Here is a 20299-nt window from a genome sequence, read left to right as displayed (position 1 = left end):
TTTCTTTGTAGTAATTTTCTACCTGGTGACTCTCCACTCTGCACGTTGGCCACTTTTCCTTGTTGTACTCAGTTGAATACAATCTCTCTGACTTACTGTAATAATAACTACATTTATCATGATGGTCTTGAATAAAGTGAGCCTTACAATCTTTAGCAAGTGTCGTGAATATTTTTTTTCTCTAGAAGAAATGTGAAGAAGACAAAAAAAAATTGTTTTTGCTTATTTTGAATACAAATTTGTTGAACTTATTTGTTATCGAGTAAGTGAGAGTTGGACTGTGAAGAAAGCTGAGTGCTGAAAAATTGATGCTTTTGAACTGTGGTGTTGGAGAAGACTCTTGAGAGTCCCTTGGACTGCAAGGAGATCCAACCAGTCCATCCTAAAGGAGATCAGTCCTGGGTGTTCATTGGAAGGACTGATGCTGAAGCTGAAACTCCAATACTTTGGCCACCTCATGCGAAGAGTTGACTCATTGGAAAAGACCCTGATGCTGGGAGGGATTGGGAAAAGGAGGATAAGGGGACGACAGAGGATGAGATGGCTGGATGGCATCACCGACTTGATGGGCATGAGTTTGAGCAATCTCCGGGAGTTTGTGATGAACAGGGAGGCCTGGTGTGCTGCGGTTCATGGGGTTGCAAAGAGTCGGACATGACTGAGTGACTGAACTGAACTGAATACAGCAGTAATTGGCAGAGGCAAATTTCTAAGTTAAGCTTGTATTTTGTAGAGCCAATGAGTATATTCAGTACACATTATTCCATTCCAACACTCTCTCCACAATGCTCTGAATGAATAGTTTTGGTGCTGCATTTTGTGTTTAGCTTTTGGATGCTAATAAGATTATCTTTCATTTTTCAGTTTAGTAACCGTCAGTATAATGGCATACTTTTGAGGTATTTACACTTTTTCTGTTGTCTAAGTTTCAGTTGGGTCTACATTGCTTATGCTTTTCTTTTTGCCTGAGCTACCACAAACACAGTTAGAAACAAAGTAGCCATATAACTACTACAGAGCTTACAATTGTATTCATTCATGCTAGCAAGGTTATGCTTAAAGTCCTTCAAGCTAGGCTTCAGCAATAAGTGAACTGAGAACCTCCAGATGTACCAGTTGGCTTTTGAAGAGGCAGAGGAAACAGAGAGCAAATTGCCAATGTTCCTTGGATCCTAGAGACAGCCAGGGAGTTCCAGAAAAACTTCTACTCCTGCTTCATTGACTATGCTAAAGCCTTTAACTGTGTGGATGACAACAAAATGTGGGAAATTCTTAAAGAAATGGAAATAACAGACCACCTTATCCATCTCCTGAGAAACCTGTATGAGGGTCAAGAAGCAACGGTTAGAAACAATTATGGAACAACTGACTGGTTCCAAATTGGGAAAGGAGCATGACAAGGCTGCTTATTGTCACCTTTCTATTTAATTTCTATACAGAGTACATTATGTGAAATGCCAGCCTGAATGAATCACAAACTGGAATCAAGATTGCTGAGAGAATTACCAACAATCTCAGATACAAAGATGAAGCTCCAATACTTTAGCACCTGATGGGAAGAGCCAACTCACTGGAAAAGACTCTGATGCTGGGAAAGATTGAAAGCTAAAGGAGAAAGGGAAGCAAAGAATGAGTTGGTTAGATAGCATCACTGACTCAAAGGACATGAATCTGAGGAAACTCTGGGTGATAGTGGAGGACAGAGGAGCCTGGCATGCTGCAGTCTATGGGATTGCAAAGAATCAGACACGACTTAGTGACTGAACAACAATAGCAGCCACTCTAATGGAAGAAAGTGGAGATGAACTAAAGAGCCTCTTGATGAGGGTGACCAAGTAGAGTGAAAAAGGTAGCTTGAAACTCAACATTCAAAGAACTAAGATCATGGCATCCAGTCCCAACACTTCATGGCAAATAAAAGTGGGGGGGAATAGAAGCAGTGACAGACTTTATTTTCTTGGGCTCCAAAAATCACTGAGGATGGTGACTGCAGCCAAGAAATTAAAAGATGTGTGCTCACTGGAAGGAAAACTATGGTAAACCTAGACAGTGTATTAAAAATCAAAGACATCACTTTGCTGACAAAGGTCCTTCCACTCAAAGCTATGGTTTTTCCATTAGATACATATGGATAAAAGAGTTGGACCATAAAGAAGGATAGTTTAGTCGTTAAGTCATGTCTGATTCTTGCGATCCCATGGACTGTAGCCTGCCTGGCTCCTCTGTCCATGGGATTCTCCAGGCAAGAATACTGGAGTGGGTTGCCATTTCCTTCTCCATGGGACTTCCTGACCCAGGAATCAAACCCGGGTCCTGTATTGATTCCAATACAGGAATCAAACTCTTGTATTGCAGGCAGATTCTTTACCAACTGAGCTATGAGGGAATCTCAAATAAGAATGAGCACTGAGGCATTGATGCTTTTAGACTGCCATGTTGGAGAAGACTTGAGAGTCTCTTGAACTGCAAGGACATCAAACCAGTCAATCCTAGAGGAAATCAATCATGAAAGTTCACTGGAAGGAGTGATGCTGAAGCTGAAGCTCCAGTATTTTGGCCACCTGATGGAAAGAGCTGATTCATTGGGAAAGAGCCCAATGCTTGGAAAGATTGAAGAAGCAGGGGCTGGAAGAGGATGCATTGGTAAATAGCATCATCAACTCAATGGCCAGCAATGCAAGCAAACCCTGGGAAATAGTTTGAGGAGCTTGTCATGGTGCATTCCACGGGGTTGCAAAGAGATTGACAGGATTCAGCAACTGAACAACAACAGGTCGACAGAGCAGCAGTGTTGGGACACATCCTGTTGACATCACAAAGGAAAAGAGAACTCTGGAGTTTCTGGCGAGCTAAATCACTTCAGCCGTGTCCGACTTTTTGTGACCCTACGGACTGTAGCCTGCCATGGGATTCTCCAGGCAAGAATACTGGAGTGGGTTGCCATGCCCTCCTCCAGGAGATCTTCCTGACCCAGGGATCGAACCTAAGTCTCCTGTAACTCCTGCATTGTTGGCAAATTCTTTACCGCTGAGCCACCAGGGAAGCCCCTGGAGTATCTGGACCTAACAACTATGTGTTGGACCTGGAAATGATACATGCCACTTCAGCTCATTTTCATTGGTCAGAGAGTTTTGGACAATTGTACTAAACTCAAGGACTAGGGGCATTATTGTTGTCAAATATCTGGCATATTTGTTGAGCATCACTAATGATTACCACAATAATGTACTAAATACTTCTGGTAGCATAACAATCTAAGGTGGATAATTCCCATTAATTTCTGTGCCCACGTTTTCAGTTTGAGTGTCAAATACTATAAGAATAAACTGGGAATCATTCCAGGAGGTAAATACTCAGAGAAGTAAAAAGAAGCATGTTTAATTACCTTAGGCAAGGGCTTTGCAGACTTGTTTTACAGTCCTCCAACAAATTCAATGTTAGGTAAGGGTATGGAAATTCAAAATTCTCTTCAAATCAAAACCACATTTCAGCTTTTCTCATAATCTCACATAATGTTGTAGGTTTTCCTGAACAAAAATAAAAGATGATAGAGGAAAAATAATCTGATGTGTTAAGTGGTACCTGTATCGCCATCAAATTTTCTGAGTAAAGTCTTTAAAGAACCAATATCAGTTTTATGAAACCCATGGAAACTCAATAGTTTTTCTCCCACCAAGAGTACACAACACTGAGACTATGAAGAAACAAACAATGAATTAAGCATGGAACAAACCAAAAGCCTGCTGCTTTCTCTCTGAGCTAAACTCGAGCCCCGCTCCATGCTCAGAATCAGCACGTGCTTCTAGCAATGAACGAAACTCAAGTCAGTGATCCTCAGCCTACTATTGTAGAGTCTCCTTCTCTTCTGGAATTCCAATTTATCGCCTCCTCATCACTCCAAAAGCCGCTGATAGCTTTACTAATGACTTCTGTAATTGACTCTTTTTTTTTTTTTTCTTTTCTTTTCTTTCCTGGTGTTTGGGAGTGTGCTGCCACAGCTAACTACATCCTATCCTGAAAGGAAATCTTACAATAAAAATTTTAAAGTGATTCATGTTATACAAAATGAAAGTTTCTGCTTCCTAAGGCTTTGTCCCCTTTGTGAAAACAGAGCACTGCATCATAATCTGGTGGCTAAATATTTGCTCTTTTGACATATTTGCTGACAAACAGCACAAAAGAGTTCCCTTCTGAACAAAGTGGAAAGCAAGTGAATATTAACAGAATAAGAATTCAAATAAGGAAGCTGTGGTACATATACACCATGGAATATTACTCAGCCATTAAAAAGAATTCATTTGAACCAGTCCTAATGAGATGGATGAAGCTGGAGCCCATTATACAGAGTGAAGTAAGCCAGAAAGATAAAGAACATTACAGCATACTAACACATATACATGGAATTTAGAAAGATGGTAACGATAACCCTATATGCAAAACGGAAAAAGAGACACAGAAATACAGAACAGACTTTTGAACTCTGTGGGAGAAGGTGAGGGTGGGATATTTCAAAAGAACAGCATGTATACTATCTATGGTGAAACAGATCACCAGCCCAGGTGGGATGCATGAGACAAGTGCTCCGGCCTGGTGCACTGGGAAGACCCAGAGGGATCGGGTGGAGAGGGAGGTGGGAGGGGGGATCGGGATTGGGAACACATGTAAATCCATGGCTGATTCATATCAATGTATGACAAACCCACTGGAAAAAAAAAAATAATAAATAAAAAAAAACTATTAAAAAAAAAAAAAAGAATTCAAGTAAGTGACTCTGAATTAAATCACTTTCTTTAGTTTGGAGCCTGAGCTTCATTTCTGAGCTCTGTGTAACTACTGTGGTGTAAGGAACCTTACTCAGAGTTGGAGTCCTTTTGAAATATGCATTCTGTGTCATTGAGAGGAGGAAACCATAGCTCTCTGGTTTCTCATCATAGGCTTTTTGAATATTTTCCTTGGTGTTCTAAGTGCGCTAAAGTTTTAATTAGAAAATGTGAGGATTTTTATCTGTCAAGGAAATCTATGTACATAAGAGATCACAAGCAAAACTCTGTAGTTTAGTGGTTTGATTCCGGTAATGTCAAAATTCAAAATCCAGTTTCAGACTCAGTACATATCGCATTTTAGAGTCTTACTGGTGTCAGCCAAGGGGATAATTTATTCTCTTTGTGAAATGTTTTACTCCCATGTCCTTTTTATGAGGGTTTTATTAGGATATAATTTAAATATCATGCAATTGTTCCTTTTATCTAAATGGCTGTATAGTTTTTTGTATATTTATAGCACTGTGAAACCATCACCAGTATTACATTTTAGAAAATTTCATTACTCCCCAAAGAAATCCTGTATCCATTGATGGCCATTCCCCATTTCTTCCTCCTCCCAGCCCCTGACAACCACTATTCTACATTCTTTCTCTCTTTTCCCATTTCAGAAAAACCTTGTTTCACTTAACATAAATGAAAGCATACACTATGTGATCTTTTGTGGCACTTTCACTTAGCATAACATTTTCAAGGTTCATAGGGTGGCCAGGTGTATCAATATTTCATTACTTTTTGTTCCTGAATACTATTTTTGCAAGGATATTGTGCATTTTTTTTTCATCCACTCATCAGTTGATAAAGATTTGGGTTGTTTTCTTATTTGGCTACTACGAATAAGGCAGCTATGAGCATTCATGTATGTGTTTTGTGTGGGAAATGGGTTCATTTTTCTTGGTAATAGACCTAGGAGTAGAATTGTGGGATCATGTCATTGATTTGCTTTATTTCATATCAAGATACTTTTTTTTTTTTGTTAAATCTCTACTTCTTAGTAATCTACTGTGCTTCAAGCATCTTATTGAAATGAAGACAATATAGCAGGAAAACTAAAAACTATTGATATAATTGATCTGGATAAAGAAATTGTGAGAAAATATTTCAAATTTGGAAATGTATTTCCTCCATTTCCACTTGTGATACTATGCTGAGGCATTTGTTGAAGAATGAATGATTGAAAGATATTTTACATCTATAGGAAAGTGCACCTATGTTTTATTTTGTATTTATTATTGATTTCATGCAGATTTTTGTGTTTAGACGCTGTGAAGTTAAATGTTAACTTGCATATTTCTGTCTGGTAGAAAAAAATCATCCCTTAAATTATGATTTATTGCTCTAATAGACATTGACTGTTTTTGTGTATACCCTAATAATATTATCTTTGCACTCTTTTTCTCCAAGATGTTTATAGTTCTTCAAAATATTTTTTGAACCAGATGTCATCTTACTTGTTTCTTCCTCAATTATTAGAACATATTGGTACATATCTTAATAATCATATAAATTATAATTTATATCCTTAAATTTGAAAGATATGCTTGGAATACATTATATAATGAAGATTCTAAACTGATCCTGAATGACAATCTATATCTAAAAACATTTTTTAATTTATGAGAGTAAAATGAATGTTTTTCTTATATTTTACAAGACTTTATTCTTCTTTCTCACATTACCGATATATTCCTCAAAGAATTTAGGGGAGAATAGAGAGAAAGAGCTAGGGGAGAATCAGAATCTTATCTCATCATTAATGCTTCACTATAAAAGAGGTTCCAAAACTGAGTACCAATCTGCTGGAACCAGAAGTAAACAACTTAGATCCAGCTATAGATCAGTCACTGGTTGGTCCATGACTCAGAAAATGTCACCAGGATGAGATTTTAAGTTATCTGTTTTCAGTTTTGCCACTTGTTTCTTGGACTCTAAACATGAGTGAGGAATGTATGCAGCAGTTTTCCCCCACATTTTTTAGGGTAAAACTAGAGAAACAGCACCTGTTTCTGTCACGAAATATCAGGAAAACGTCTCAATGCAAAAAGTCAACCTTGATTAGGTCATGTGCCTTTTGAACTTATTTCATATTTCTTGGCAGCATACTTCATTAAAAGCTTTCATGTTGTTTGTGAGTCATTGAAGAAATAATTCCTTACAGGAAACTTAGAACAAATACTCAAAAATTGGAAAAGGGAAATGGCTATAAGATAAGACGTTGCAACTATAAAGGAAAATTTTGATTTTTGAGAAATGAGATTTTTTTTTTTAGTAATGATGTGTTATTAAAGATACTTTTGTCAAAAATAGAAATAAATAAAACAATGCTGAAATTCATATGAAATTGAAAAAGACCCCAATAGACAAAGCAATCCTGAGAAAAAAGAGTAACCCACAGGCATCACACTTTCTGATTTCAAGTAATAGTATAAAACTATACTAATCAAGGTCATATGGTACAGGTATAAAAACAGACGCATGAACCAACAGAACACAATCAGAATCCCAGAAATAAACTCATGTATATATAGTCAACTAATATTTCACAATGGAGCCAAAAATACTCAATGGAAAAAGATAGTCTTTTAAATAATTCTTCCTGAAGAAATGAATAGTCTCATGCAAAAGAATAAAAATAGACCCCAATCTTATTCCACTACAAAAATTAACTGGGAATGGATCGAAGACTTTGATGTATGACCTGAAACCATAAATTTCCTAGAAGAAAACATGGTAGAAATTTTCTTAATATGGATCCTGGGAATGATTTTCTTTTTAATTAACACCATAAGCATAAGCAATAAAATTAAAAATAAACAAGTGGGACTAATTCAAACAAAAAAAGACTATGCATAGAAAAATAAATGATCAGGAAAATGAGAAGGCAGCTCATAGATGAGAGATAGTACTTGTAAACCATATATCTGATTCAAGGTTATGATCCAAAATGTCTAAGGAACTCACATGCTATTCAGTACAAAAAATCAATTTTATAAAATTAGCAAAGGATCTGAATATGGAATTTCTTTCCAAAGGAGATATTCAAATGGCTAACAAGTACATAAAAAAAGATGCTCACCATTGTTAATCAGGGAAATGCAAATTAAAACCACAGGCTACAGTCCAAGGGGTCGCAAAAGAGTTGGACACAACTTAGTGGCTAAACAACAATCCTCACTTCCATATTCTTGCCTGGAGAACCACATGGGCAGAGGAGCCTGGCAGGCTACAGTCCATGGGTCATACAGAGTTGGACATGACTGAAATGGCTTAGGATACGAACAGCGACGTTGTGAAATGAACACCACAGGAACTCTAGTTAACACTCATCATTGCCCAAAGTTACAATCAACACATTTTTGCCAATGAAAAGTAAGTTTACTCCTGTAGCATAAAAATCTCGGAAAACATTTTCTGCATCCTGCTGGTTGTGGAAGCATTTTCCCTGCAAAAAGTTGTGGAGATGCTTGAAGAAGTGATAGTCGGTTGGCAAGAGGTCAGGTGAATGAGGCAGGTCAAATGAGAGGTCATTTGAGTTCAAAAGAGGTCAAATGAGGCAAAACCTTGTAGCCCAATTGGTTCAACTTTTAAAGCATTGGTTGTGCAACATGTGGTTAGGCATGGTTGTGAAGAAAAATTGGGCTCTTTCTGTTGACCAATGCTGGCTGCAAGTGTTGCAGTTTTCAGTGCATCTCACTGATTTTCTGAGCATACTTCTCAGATATAATGGTTTCACCAGGATTCAGAAAGCTGTAGTGGATCAGATGGCAGCAGACCACTAAGCAGTGACCAGGACTCATTTTTGGTGCAAGTTTAACTTCATGGCAAATAGATGGGGAAACAGTGGAAACAGTGGCTGAGTTTATTTTTCTGGGCTCCAAAATCACTGTAGATGGTGATTGCCTCCATGAAATTAAAAGACACTTACTCCTTGGAAGGAAAGTTATGACCAACCTAGAGAGCATATTATAAAGTAAGAATACTGGAGTGGGTTGTCATTTCCTTCTCCAGGGGACTTTCCCAACCCTGGGACTGAACACATGTCTTTTGCATTGCAAGCTAATTCTTTATCACTGAGCCACCTGGGAAGCCTTCATTTCACAATAGCACACATATAAAATCATTATGTCATATATCTGTGATAAAGGAAAATGATTTTAAGGCAGGACAAGAAAAATTTAATACAAAATTTCCTCTGTCATTTGTGATAATACTCCATCCCCTCCTTCAGTTTATCTCCATTATACATTAACTAGATCCCCTTAGAAGATACAGAAATGCTTACTCATCAAAAAATAAAACAAAAAAGTTCCTCCTGCTGCTAGAAAGGTAATGCCTCAGGAGCTAATACTCCTTCCTTAATCCTGCAAAGGATCATAATGATGCACCTTTGCCTTGTTGGCCTATGTAAACTGTCAATATTACTCTGATGTATAACCCTATGATATATAACCCTTTATATTAAAAACCTATACAACTGTGTTTTTTACTTCTAATGGGCAGAGATTTCCTCAGTGCTTTCTGAAAGACTGTCTTCTGGGTTAAAATCCTAAATTTGACTTGATTAAGATTTTCAATCTATTTTGTATACTGGCTATTGATTAATTTTTCACTGACACCTGAAACTAATGCAGTTTTATGTTAAATATATATTTAAAACATCAAACTGAATATAAGCAGGGAACCGCTTCCTTAAAGATATTTTAGATATTTAATCATCCCTAACACGGAAATGGTAACCTACTCCAGTGTTCTTGCCTGGAGAATCCCATGGGCAGAGGAGCCTGGTGAACTACAGTCCATGGGTTCACAGAGTCAGACATAACTGAGCAGCTAAGCAGGAGCAGGAGACATAAGGAAAAAATGCAATTAGATTAAAAGTTTATAAACATAGTCCTTTGCAGGAAAATCAGAATTTTCTTTTCCCTTTTCTAAGACAAGAACAGATGAAAACAAGATATATTTATTTTTTAGTTTCATGCTTACCACACATCAAGCCCTACAACCAGCCAACCAAGTCTAGATAAGATGCAAAAAAAAGCCTGAGAAATAGATTAATCAGAAATAAAGCAGGCTGTAACAAAGGAGATGTAAATAAGAAAGAAGTAAACCAAGGTTATAGAAAATAAGCACACTGTAAGGTTTGGGATTTTCCAGATTTTTTTTTTTTAATTTAGCAGCATCAAGCAGGTTTTACTCATAAATAGAATATTCCTTCTCTGATATGTGTTCAGTACTCACTCTTATAAAACAAACACAAAAAGAAAAAGGAAAACATTGTATTTTCTTCACTCAAAACAACTTAGCAACAGGACCATGTGAGATTTCACTTAAAAAACTTTTCTAAATTTTCATACAATCAGATAAATATTTGCACTATACATATGAAATAAGAATCATTCTTACATGTAAATTTCCCTTGCCTAAAACCTTGCTGTAATTCTCATTCCATTGTGGAAATACATAATATGAATAAGTCATCACTCATTGTATACAATAACCAATTCACGAGTCTCTGGATGAAAGTTATGTTGTCTTTCAGTCTTGATGCACTGACAGGAACATATGAAAATGGCATAGGAAGTCCAGCACACAATTGCTCAATGACATTCCCAAAGGAAACCCAAAAAGATTTATATAAAGGGAATGTTGAAGAGCTCAGCCACCAACTCCCCACAAAAATTTAAAGTGTCAGCAATACAGACATCAAACTTAGCTGCCTGTAGCCTGCTAGGTAACTCCTTATTTGCGATAGCACTGTCACATACTCTTTTGGCTTTTGCTAAAAAACTATTCATCAGTTTTTTCAGGTTTGCTTGCATTTTTTTCAAGGCTCACAATGAGAGTTTGGGCAGTTCAAAAGAAACTGTATAGAGATCAGTATTGAGCTCTTCCATGAGAGCTTGTTTAGTTACTGGCTGTTGGATAATCTCTACATTAAAAGGAATCTTGGTATGATCCATCAGAAGGCTTGGTGAAGGTATAAGAAAGGTTATCCTGTGTCCACGAAGGTGGAGTTCTTCCAGAATAACTTTTAAATTAATCCAATCAACTAAAATCCTCAGGCCTTCCAGAACTTTCCCCAACCTTCCAGGGTCACAGTGAAAAGTGAAAGGCACTCAGTCATGTCTGACTCTTTGTGACCCCATGGAATATAGAGTCCATGGGATTCTTCAGGCCAGAATACTAGAGTGTGTAGCCTTTCCCTTCTCCAGGGGATCTTCCCAACCCAGGGGTCAAACCCAAGTCTCCCGCATTGCAGGCAGATTCTTTATGAGCTGAGCCATAAAGGAAGCCCAAGAATACTGGAGTGCATAGCCTTTCCCTGTTCCAGCAGATCTTCCTAACCCAGGAACTGAACTGGGGTCTCCTGCATTGCAGGCAGATTCTTTACCAACTGAGCTAGGAGGGAAGCCTTCCAGGGTCAAAGAGACATAGAATCAGCATGAAAAGGACACAGAAGTCTTTCACAGTCTTCATGAATAACTCTTGCTCAAACTAAATTTGGGCTTAAGCCAAATGTGTGAAACTCACAATTCAAAGATCTCTTCCTTAACCCTCCCAATGTTTATAGTAGGTTGGGCTGAACTTTGAATTGTGTACTTTGCAATAAAGACTAAAATGAAATGCAGCTGTTATTGATTGGAAAAATGTTGATTAAAGTCAATAAAAAATAAATAAGAGAAAAAAACTCAGAAGAAGAGTTTATAAGTTTCTTTCAGAGAATATCAAAAGAAAGGACTTAAACATAAACCCATAATAACTTTTAAATAATGTTAAGAAAATTCATCATCAGGTATGCATATTTAATTAAGACTGAGTGTTTGGAGGGGATTGGGGTGGGCAGGAATAACAGAGTGGGTTGCCATTCCCTTCTCCAGGAGATCTTCCTGAGCTAGGGATCGAACCCAGGTCTCCCGCACAGTAGGTGGAGAGCTTTACCGCCTGAGCTACCAGGGAAGTCTCAAAACTGGATGTTTGGGATCTTTTTCTCTGGCTTTATTTAAATGTTCATTTGATCAGAACTGTATAAATCTCTCTAGTATTTATCTTAGTGATAATTATGCTAGATATTCCACATAGAAAAGAGAACATCACTTACTGCCATAAGGAAAGAATATGCCTACTTTAAGAGGTGTTAAGGCAGAGACACTTTCAAATAAATATTTTGATGTTAAATAAAGTGCTCTTTTTACTAAATCACATTTATCTTTATGAAAAAGAGATAAATATATCTTTTTACTATAGCTGTAGACATGAATTAAAGTTTAGATTCTGGGTCTTATTCACATTAAGTTGTGAAGAGATATCTCACAGTGGAAAAGGTATGTCATAAAGATATCTTGACAATTTTATCCTTCATACCAGGGTATCTGCTTCTATTTCCTTTACTTTCTGTTTGAAGAGATTTCTTATAATGCAGAATTCCTTTTTTTTTTTTTTTTTTTTTTTGGCTTGGATCTTTACACGTGGGAGCCATGATCTGGTGTAGAAATGGATTCAGTGATATTTAGGGCAATAACATCATCTATAACTTTTTTGCTTAAAAAGTTAACTTTCTTCAAGTGAATAATCAGTAAGAGTATGCAATGATAATAGTATCATCTCAAGAATACTTGGCTAATAATGAAAATATAATTCAGTAATTATCCAAAGATAAAATTATGAAAGAACTGTGAAGAAATAAAAACACCTCATTTCATACAAAGGAAACCCTATAGGGATATTCAGGCTTCCCAGGTGGCACTAATGGCAAAGAACCCTCCTGTCAGTGTAGGAGACTTAAGACATGGGTTCGATCCCTAGGTCAGAAAGACCCCCTGAGGGAAGGCATGACAACCCATTCCAGTATACTTTTCTGGAGAATCACACAGACAGAAGAATCTAGAGGGCTATGGTCCACAGGGTCATACAGATTTGGACATGACTGAAGTTATATAGCATGCATACACAGGGATATTACTGACTTTTTTAGAAGAAACTCCAGGCCAAGACAGAGTTGGCTTCTATTCAAAGTTCTGAAAGAAGAAACATTATAACCCCAATAATTTTATGTGAAAATGATGTCCTTCAGAAATAAAAGAGAGATCAAGATTTTATCAGACAAACAAAATTTGAGTACAAAATTACAAACCAGCATCTTTGATGAATGTAGATGTAAAATTAGCAAATCAAATTCAACAGCACAAAAATTGGATCATGTTCCATGATCAAATAGAATTTATCTATGGGTTTCAAGGATGGGTCAACATACATAAATCAATAATGTGGTACTCGTCATTAAGAGAATGAAAAGCAAAACTAATATGCTCATCTTAATATATGTGAACAAATTTGGAAAACATAACAACTCTTCATGACAAAAATGCTTAACAAACTGGATATAAAAACAACATGATCAACATAATAAAGTCCATCTATGACCAGCCGGGGCTTCCCTTACAGCTCAGTGGTAAAGACTCCATCTGCAATGAAGGAAGCACAGGAGATGCAGTTTTGATCCCTGGGTTTTGGGGAAGATCCCCTGGAGGAGGACATAGCAACACACTCCAGTATCCTTCCTGAAAAACCCCATGGAGAGTGGTACCTGGGGAGCTATAGTCCATGGGATTGCAAAGAGTCATACACAACTGAAGTGACTTAGCATGACAAGCCTACAGTTAGCGTCATACAAAATGATGAAAGGCTGGAAGTTTTTCCTCTGAAATTCCATCAGGAATAATGCATATGCCCTACTCAATAGAATAATAGATGTCCTAGCCAGAACAATCAGGCAAGAGAAAGAAATAAAAGATATCCAAATTGGAAAGGAAGAAGTAAAATTTTCTTCCCTTATGGATGATACGATCTTATATATAAGAAATTCAAAGACTCCACCAAAAAACTGTTAGAAACAATTAATGTATTCAGAGTATTGTTAGGATAAAAATCACTATACAAAAATAAGTTGCATTTCTATACACCAGCAACAAAACATTTTTAAAATGATGAAAGGAAATAACCTTATTCAAAATAAAAGCAATAAAGTACTTAGAAATAAATTTACCAAGGTAGTGAAAGTTCTGAACATTATAGACTTTTTGAAATAAATAGAAGAAAACGTAAAAAGTTACAATGATATATATATATGGATGAGTAGAATTAATATTGTCAAAATGTCCATGCTAAGCAAAGGTGATTTTTTTCAATGCAATTAATATACTAATTACAAAGCATGTTTAAACAAATAGGAAAAAATATAAATATTTGTATAGGCCACAGAACACCCTGAATTGTTGAAATAATTCTGAGAGAGAAGAACAAAGCTGGAGGCATTATAAGGTAAGTAAGGTAAAGTCGCTCAGTCGTGTCCAACTCTTTGCGAACCCATGGACTGTAGCCTACCAGGCCCCTCTGTCCATGGGATTTTCCAGGCAAGAGTACTGGAGTGAGTTGCCATTTCCGTCTCCAGGGGATCTTCCCGACCCAGGGATCGAACCCGGGTCTTCAGCATTGCAGACAGACACTTTACCGTCTGAGCCACCAGGAAGCCCATTATACTTCTTGTTCAAATTATGTCACAATGGATAATAATCAGAACAGTATGACACTGGCATAAAATATGCACATAGGTCAGTGGAACAGAATTGAGAGTTTAAAAAAGTGTCAAATATAACATCAGCTAATATTTGATATGGGATCCAATAACACTAAAAGGGAAATGGATAATATACTCAATTAATGGGATTAGAAAAGTAGTGTGGCTCATACCACTTTTATATATCCCAGTCTTATGAACTGCTAAAATTGCTAAAATGTCAGGTTAATGGTATGTAACCATTTTGCTGAGTTCATGCAGATAATAAAATCATTCCCAGTATATGTGACTATTCCTGTCAGGGTAAATAGCCACTGTGAAAGAGATCCAAGTTAGAAAGTAGGAGCCAAGTATCCAGTTGGTCTACTCAAACTATGGTGCCATATCAGGAATTCAGTGTTTAATTAGATCTCTAGCAGACGTGATCCTCCTGACAGTTAGGGCATAGTTACATGAGTTTGGTAAATAGGAGTCCAAATATTGGGGCTCATGTATATCTTCACTTGCCATCACCACAGCCATTTTGTTAATTTGTTCTAGGGACTGGCCCTGGGGTAGATCATGATAGAGGCTGTCTAATGTGACCTGGCTGGGTAATTTGGCCTACATTTATGCTTAATGCCTATTCTATGATGAATGGTCTATGGTGGGAAATAACATAGTGTCTCTGAGCCAAGGAATAACATGCACTGTCAGTAGTCAACAGACAGGAATGAATGGATTCTTTCAAAAAATCAAAAAACAATGAATCATGGCAACACTTTGATTTGAGGTTTCTGTCTTCCAAAACTGTGAAGAAGAAATTTCTGTTAAAGTGTACTTTACCATCTGAGCCCTGGCTTCCCTGGTGCCTCAGACGGTAAAGAATCTGCCTGCAATGCAGGAGATGCAGGTTCCATCCCCGGGTCTGAAAGATTTCCCTGGAGAAGGGAATGGCAACCCACTCCAGTATTTTTGCCAGGAGAATTCCATGGGCAGAGGAGCCTGGTGGGCTACAGCCCATGGGGTCGCAAAGAGTCAGACACGAAAGAACAACAAACACTGAAGTAAGCTACCAAGTTTGTGGCGAGTGGTTATAGCAGCCCTAGAAACCCGATACAGGGTACTTCTGCTTGTTTTCTACTCTTTTTCCACAGGCCAGGAATACAATTTGGGTTTGTGCCAACAACAAAGGGTATCTATTCAATTACCCATTTGGTAATTGAGAAAATCCTTGGTTGTGACTGTGATACTACTGTCCTGCTGAGAAATAATTGAGGGGATCGTTAGGGATCATTAGCACGTACACCTACTAGGATGTTACCATCTGAGCCACCATGGAAGCTGTTGGTGACTCAGATGGTAACATCATAGCGTACATGCTAAAGAACCTGTCTAGTAAATAGGAGATCCAGGGTTTGGATCCCAGTAGTGCCTGTCAGTTGACTACAGTATATTATTGTGAATTCCCTGGTGGTTCAGAGGGCAAAGAATCTGTCAGCAATGCAGGAGACTCAGGTTTGATCTCTCTGTTGGGAAGATCTCCTGGAGAAGGGAATGGCTACCCACTCCAGTATTCTTGCCTGGAGGATCCCATGGACAGAGGAGCTTGGTGGGCTAGAGTCCATGGGGTCACAAAGAGTTGGATATGACTGAGCGATTAACATTTTCACTTCACTTTCACAGGATGTTACGCCATTCTTCCTCCAAAGGACCCAGTCTCTTCATTAGTCAATGGATCAGATCTGAAAATTCTCAGGCCTAAAAATGTGTCAAATGATTATGATTTTAGCAATGGTCCTCATCATTCTATTTATCTTTGAACTCTTCCAGTAGTATATGCATAATATATGAATTATAAATTAAACATATTTTATATTTTGTGAAAAGTGGTGAGGAAATAGAAATACAAGAGTTTCTTAACGGATGTTTTTCAACCATTATTGAGAGTTTGTACAAGCAACCTAGAAGTCTTTGAGATTTTGGACCTCGCTCTAATTTGACATTGGTCAACTATGTTAATATTTCTTAGGCTTGTTTATTTAAAGTGTTACATATGCACCAGCTTTCTTAAATCATAATATCTCTGTTATATATTGCTGTATAATCAACCAATCCTAAACTTACAGTTAAAATAGCACCATAGTATTTGTTCATGGCCCTCCGTATCAGCAGTTAGGGCTGGGCTCATGGAAATGTCATTTTTATTAATTTCCTGAGCTTATTCTTTACTATACAGTTAGCCATCAGCTTAGCTGGGGGAGAATGATCCAAGAAGACATCATTCTCTTGGCTGTGGTTTGGCAGATTAGCAATAATCCTTGATTCTCACCTTCCTGTGGCCTCTATGCAGACAGCCTTGGACTTTTCCCATGATAACAGAATCCTAGACCAGCTTGCGTAAAAGTTCTAGGACTGGGTTTGGAAGTCATGCAATGTCACTTCTGCTTCTGCTGTTGAGTTTTAGAACAAGTCATTCAGTTCAGTTCAGTTCAGTTCAGTCATTAGTCACAAAGGTGGAGAAGCAGTCTCCACCTCTTAATGGGAGGAGATACAAAGCAAATATAGCCATTTATCATGTACTATGGTCAGAAGCTCATAAAATAGAAAAATCAACAAAGCAAAGTTAATTTGATTCATAACAGGAAGGGTGTGAAGTATTTTGACAGGGCTTTACTACTGCCTCAGAACAGGGAAATCAGGGGCAGATAATTAGGGTGTTAGGCCTGGAAAGTGATATCAAGGGGAACTTTGTAATGTAAGGAAGAGGTTGAGAGTGAACAAGATTTATGACATAAATTTGTTATTTTATTTTTTTATGACATAACTTTAGATTGCTGCACACAGTGAAGTGAGGTCTTGAGTCTTGTCTTACCGAGCCAGCTAAGTGTTTTACTAAGTATACTACTTTAGTTGGTCAGATCTTATCACCCTGGGACAAATTAATAAGCTATTTTTTCTGGTTCTCACTATTATCTAACAGAGGACTTGGGGAAAAAAATTGGTTCTGATATTTTTTGACATGTCTAATAGAATATAGATATTTTTATTACTCATTTAAAAAAACAAAACCTGCTTTGCAGCAATGTGGCAGATTCTTCAGAAAGCTTTTCTCTTTACTGCCATCTATTGTTGAGAATTGATAAGTAAATCACACTATTTGCTAATGGAATGGCATCACCAACTCCATGGACATGAGTTTGGGTAAGCTCCGGGAGTTGGTGATGGACAGGGAAGCCTGGCATGCTGCATTCCATGGGGTCGCAGAGTCGAACACGACTGAATGACTGAACTGAACTGAATTCACTGACTATGAATTAATAGTTTCTTGATTAGTCTTCTTTACCCCATACTGTTTTATATCAGTCATTAACACGTCTGTCTCGGTATTTTACCTTTAAGATGATATAGGAAAATAGCACTACGCACAAATCTATTTCATTGAATTGAGGCACTTTTTTAGGATAACTATTTTTTATTTAAAATATACAGGAATAAATGTGATGTTTATTAAAAATTTCATAGTTGTAAAAATCTAAACTCTCATAATTCTTAAAAACTTTGCTTTTTTAAAAAAATTTTTGTGTTTTTAATATTAGCACTTAATGACTCATTTACAATACTCAGACTGCTGCATTGTTAAGGTGGTGGTTAAAGTCTAAAGACATACAAACCAACTCAAAGTACCAGGATATTTGTCAATAGAATCCAGAACAGGAAAAGCAAGCTCTTCCAATGGGAAAGGATTAAGTCAGTTGTGATATTTTTATTGTCAAAAGTCAAGAGAAATATTTGATACTGCTTACTGTCTCTCTAATATTGAGTAAGTTACATGACAAAACTTGCCTTTATAACTTTATTGATTTAACTACATATTTGCAACTTTTACAGTAGTCCAGCCCTTCTGTAACTTTCTGTCCTGTGCTCTTTAAACCAGCCTTGCAAAATGGCCCAGGCGTTTCTTGTGTAACACCATTCTTCCACATTCCTTAAGATTAAGAAAATCTGCATTACTTGCTGGATTCTTGATCTAAGTTTTTCTCCACTGCTAGGGGAGAAACTACTTGCACACCACAGTGTATGGTGTGGCCTAAAAATAACTGCAAGGAACCTATCTCTGTAGCTGTGTTTCAAATATGCATATTTTACTTAGGGCAGGCACGTTGAGTATCACGCTAAGATAATGAAATTTTCTTAAATTTTTGAAACTAATTGTCACTTATAATTTATGCAGTAAATTCTAAAAATTAAAAACACATTCTAACCTGATTTCTAATTAATTCCAAAAGTATTCTACTTAATTCTAAAAATTAAAAAGACAGTATCTTAAAATGAAGTTAGTTAACATATTAATATTTTTAATATTTCAACATTTATACTGGTTTATTTGAATTTAGGAACTTCTCTGTTATTAAGAACTAACTTGTAAAGAAACAGTGAAGGAGAAAATTAACCCTAAAAAGTTCAAAACATTTCCCACTAAATACTAAAAAGTAGAGTCTATTTTTTAACTAAATAGACTAACTAAATAACTAGTTAACTAAATAACTCTAACTAAAAAATAGAGTCACAACCTAAAAGTAGAGAGCTATTTTATTTGGTGGGCATGTTTAGGACTCCAAGCCCAGGAGACAGCATTTAAGGAGCTCTGAGAAAACTGTTCCAAGGAGGCAGGAGAGGAAGTCAGGCTGTGTAAAGTTTGCAATAAAGGGAGCAGGCAGTCTAAACATCAAAGATCAGGTACCAAGCTAAGGAATTTAGCATTCTATGTACAGGAAGATGCAAGCCTCTGGGCTCCCTGAATTCATTCTTTTTGTATACACCTCAGCTATCTGGGGCAATTCTGTTTCTTGGTTCCCTTGCTTCTTACATTCTCCCAGTTCCTCAGCAATCACTGTGGGTGGTGGCAGCATCCATGTGATCACAATTTTGGGAGTCCTCATTCTCATTTGGAGGCCAGAAATTGCTGATGGCTGTGACATTCTTATTTATTAATATGGAAGTTAGATATTTTCATTTCACAATACTAATGTGTAATGAAGATTATAAAAAAATATTCATTTAAATGTATACAAACTATTTTAAACTCAAATACTATTTTAAAACTCAAGTACATATATAAGGTGAAGAAAGTAGACTGAAAGAGAATATATTGCAACAGTCTAGACCATACTGTTAATTCTACTCTGCTGCCTGAAATAACAGGCTATCTGGGCTTGGATTACAATATGAAGCAGGGCAAAGGCTAACAGAATTTTGTCAAGGGAACACACTGGTCATAGTAAAGACCCATTATCAACAACCCAAGAGATGACTCTACACATGGACATTCCCAGATGGTCAATACCAAAATCGGATTGATTATGTTCTTTAACGCCAAACATGGAAAAGCTCTATACAGTCAGCAAAACAAACAAACAGACAAACATGTAGTTGACTGTGTCTCAGATCATGAACTCCTTATTGCAAAATTCAGGCTTAAATAGAGGACAGTAGGGAAACCACTATGCCATTCAGGTATGACTTAAGTCAAATCCCTTATGATTATTCAGTGGAGACGATGAATAGATTCAAGGAATTAGATCAGGTGACAGAGTGCTTGAAGAACTATGGATGAGAATACATAACATTGTACAGGAGATAGTGACCAAGAAAAAGAAATGCATGAAGGCAAATTGATTGTCTGAGGAGGCTTTACAATAGCTGAGGAAAGAAGAGAAGCAAAAGGCAAGGGAGAAAGGAAAAGGTATATACAACTGAATGCAGAGTTCCAGAGAATAGCAAGGGGAGATAAATGCTCATTGTTAAATGAACAATGCAAAGAAATACAAGAAAACAATACAATGGGAAAGACTAGAGATTTCTTCAAAAACATTGGAGATATTGAGGGAATATTTCATTCAAGGATGGGTATGACAAGGGAGAT

At 37.1% G+C, this 20299-nt stretch overlaps 1 pseudogene; it reads right to left on the bottom strand.

The window, feature by feature from the left end:
• Positions 1-2968: 2968 nt before the first annotated feature.
• Positions 2969-11297, bottom strand: LOC122696500 (annotated as a pseudogene).
• Positions 11298-20299: the final 9002 nt, after the last annotated feature.

The sequence above is a fragment of the Cervus elaphus genome, chromosome 6 (assembly GCF_910594005.1).
Source record: "Cervus elaphus chromosome 6, mCerEla1.1, whole genome shotgun sequence".
Taxonomy (NCBI): domain Eukaryota; kingdom Metazoa; phylum Chordata; class Mammalia; order Artiodactyla; family Cervidae; genus Cervus; species Cervus elaphus.
This window is presented reverse-complemented; position numbering and strand designations above follow the sequence as displayed.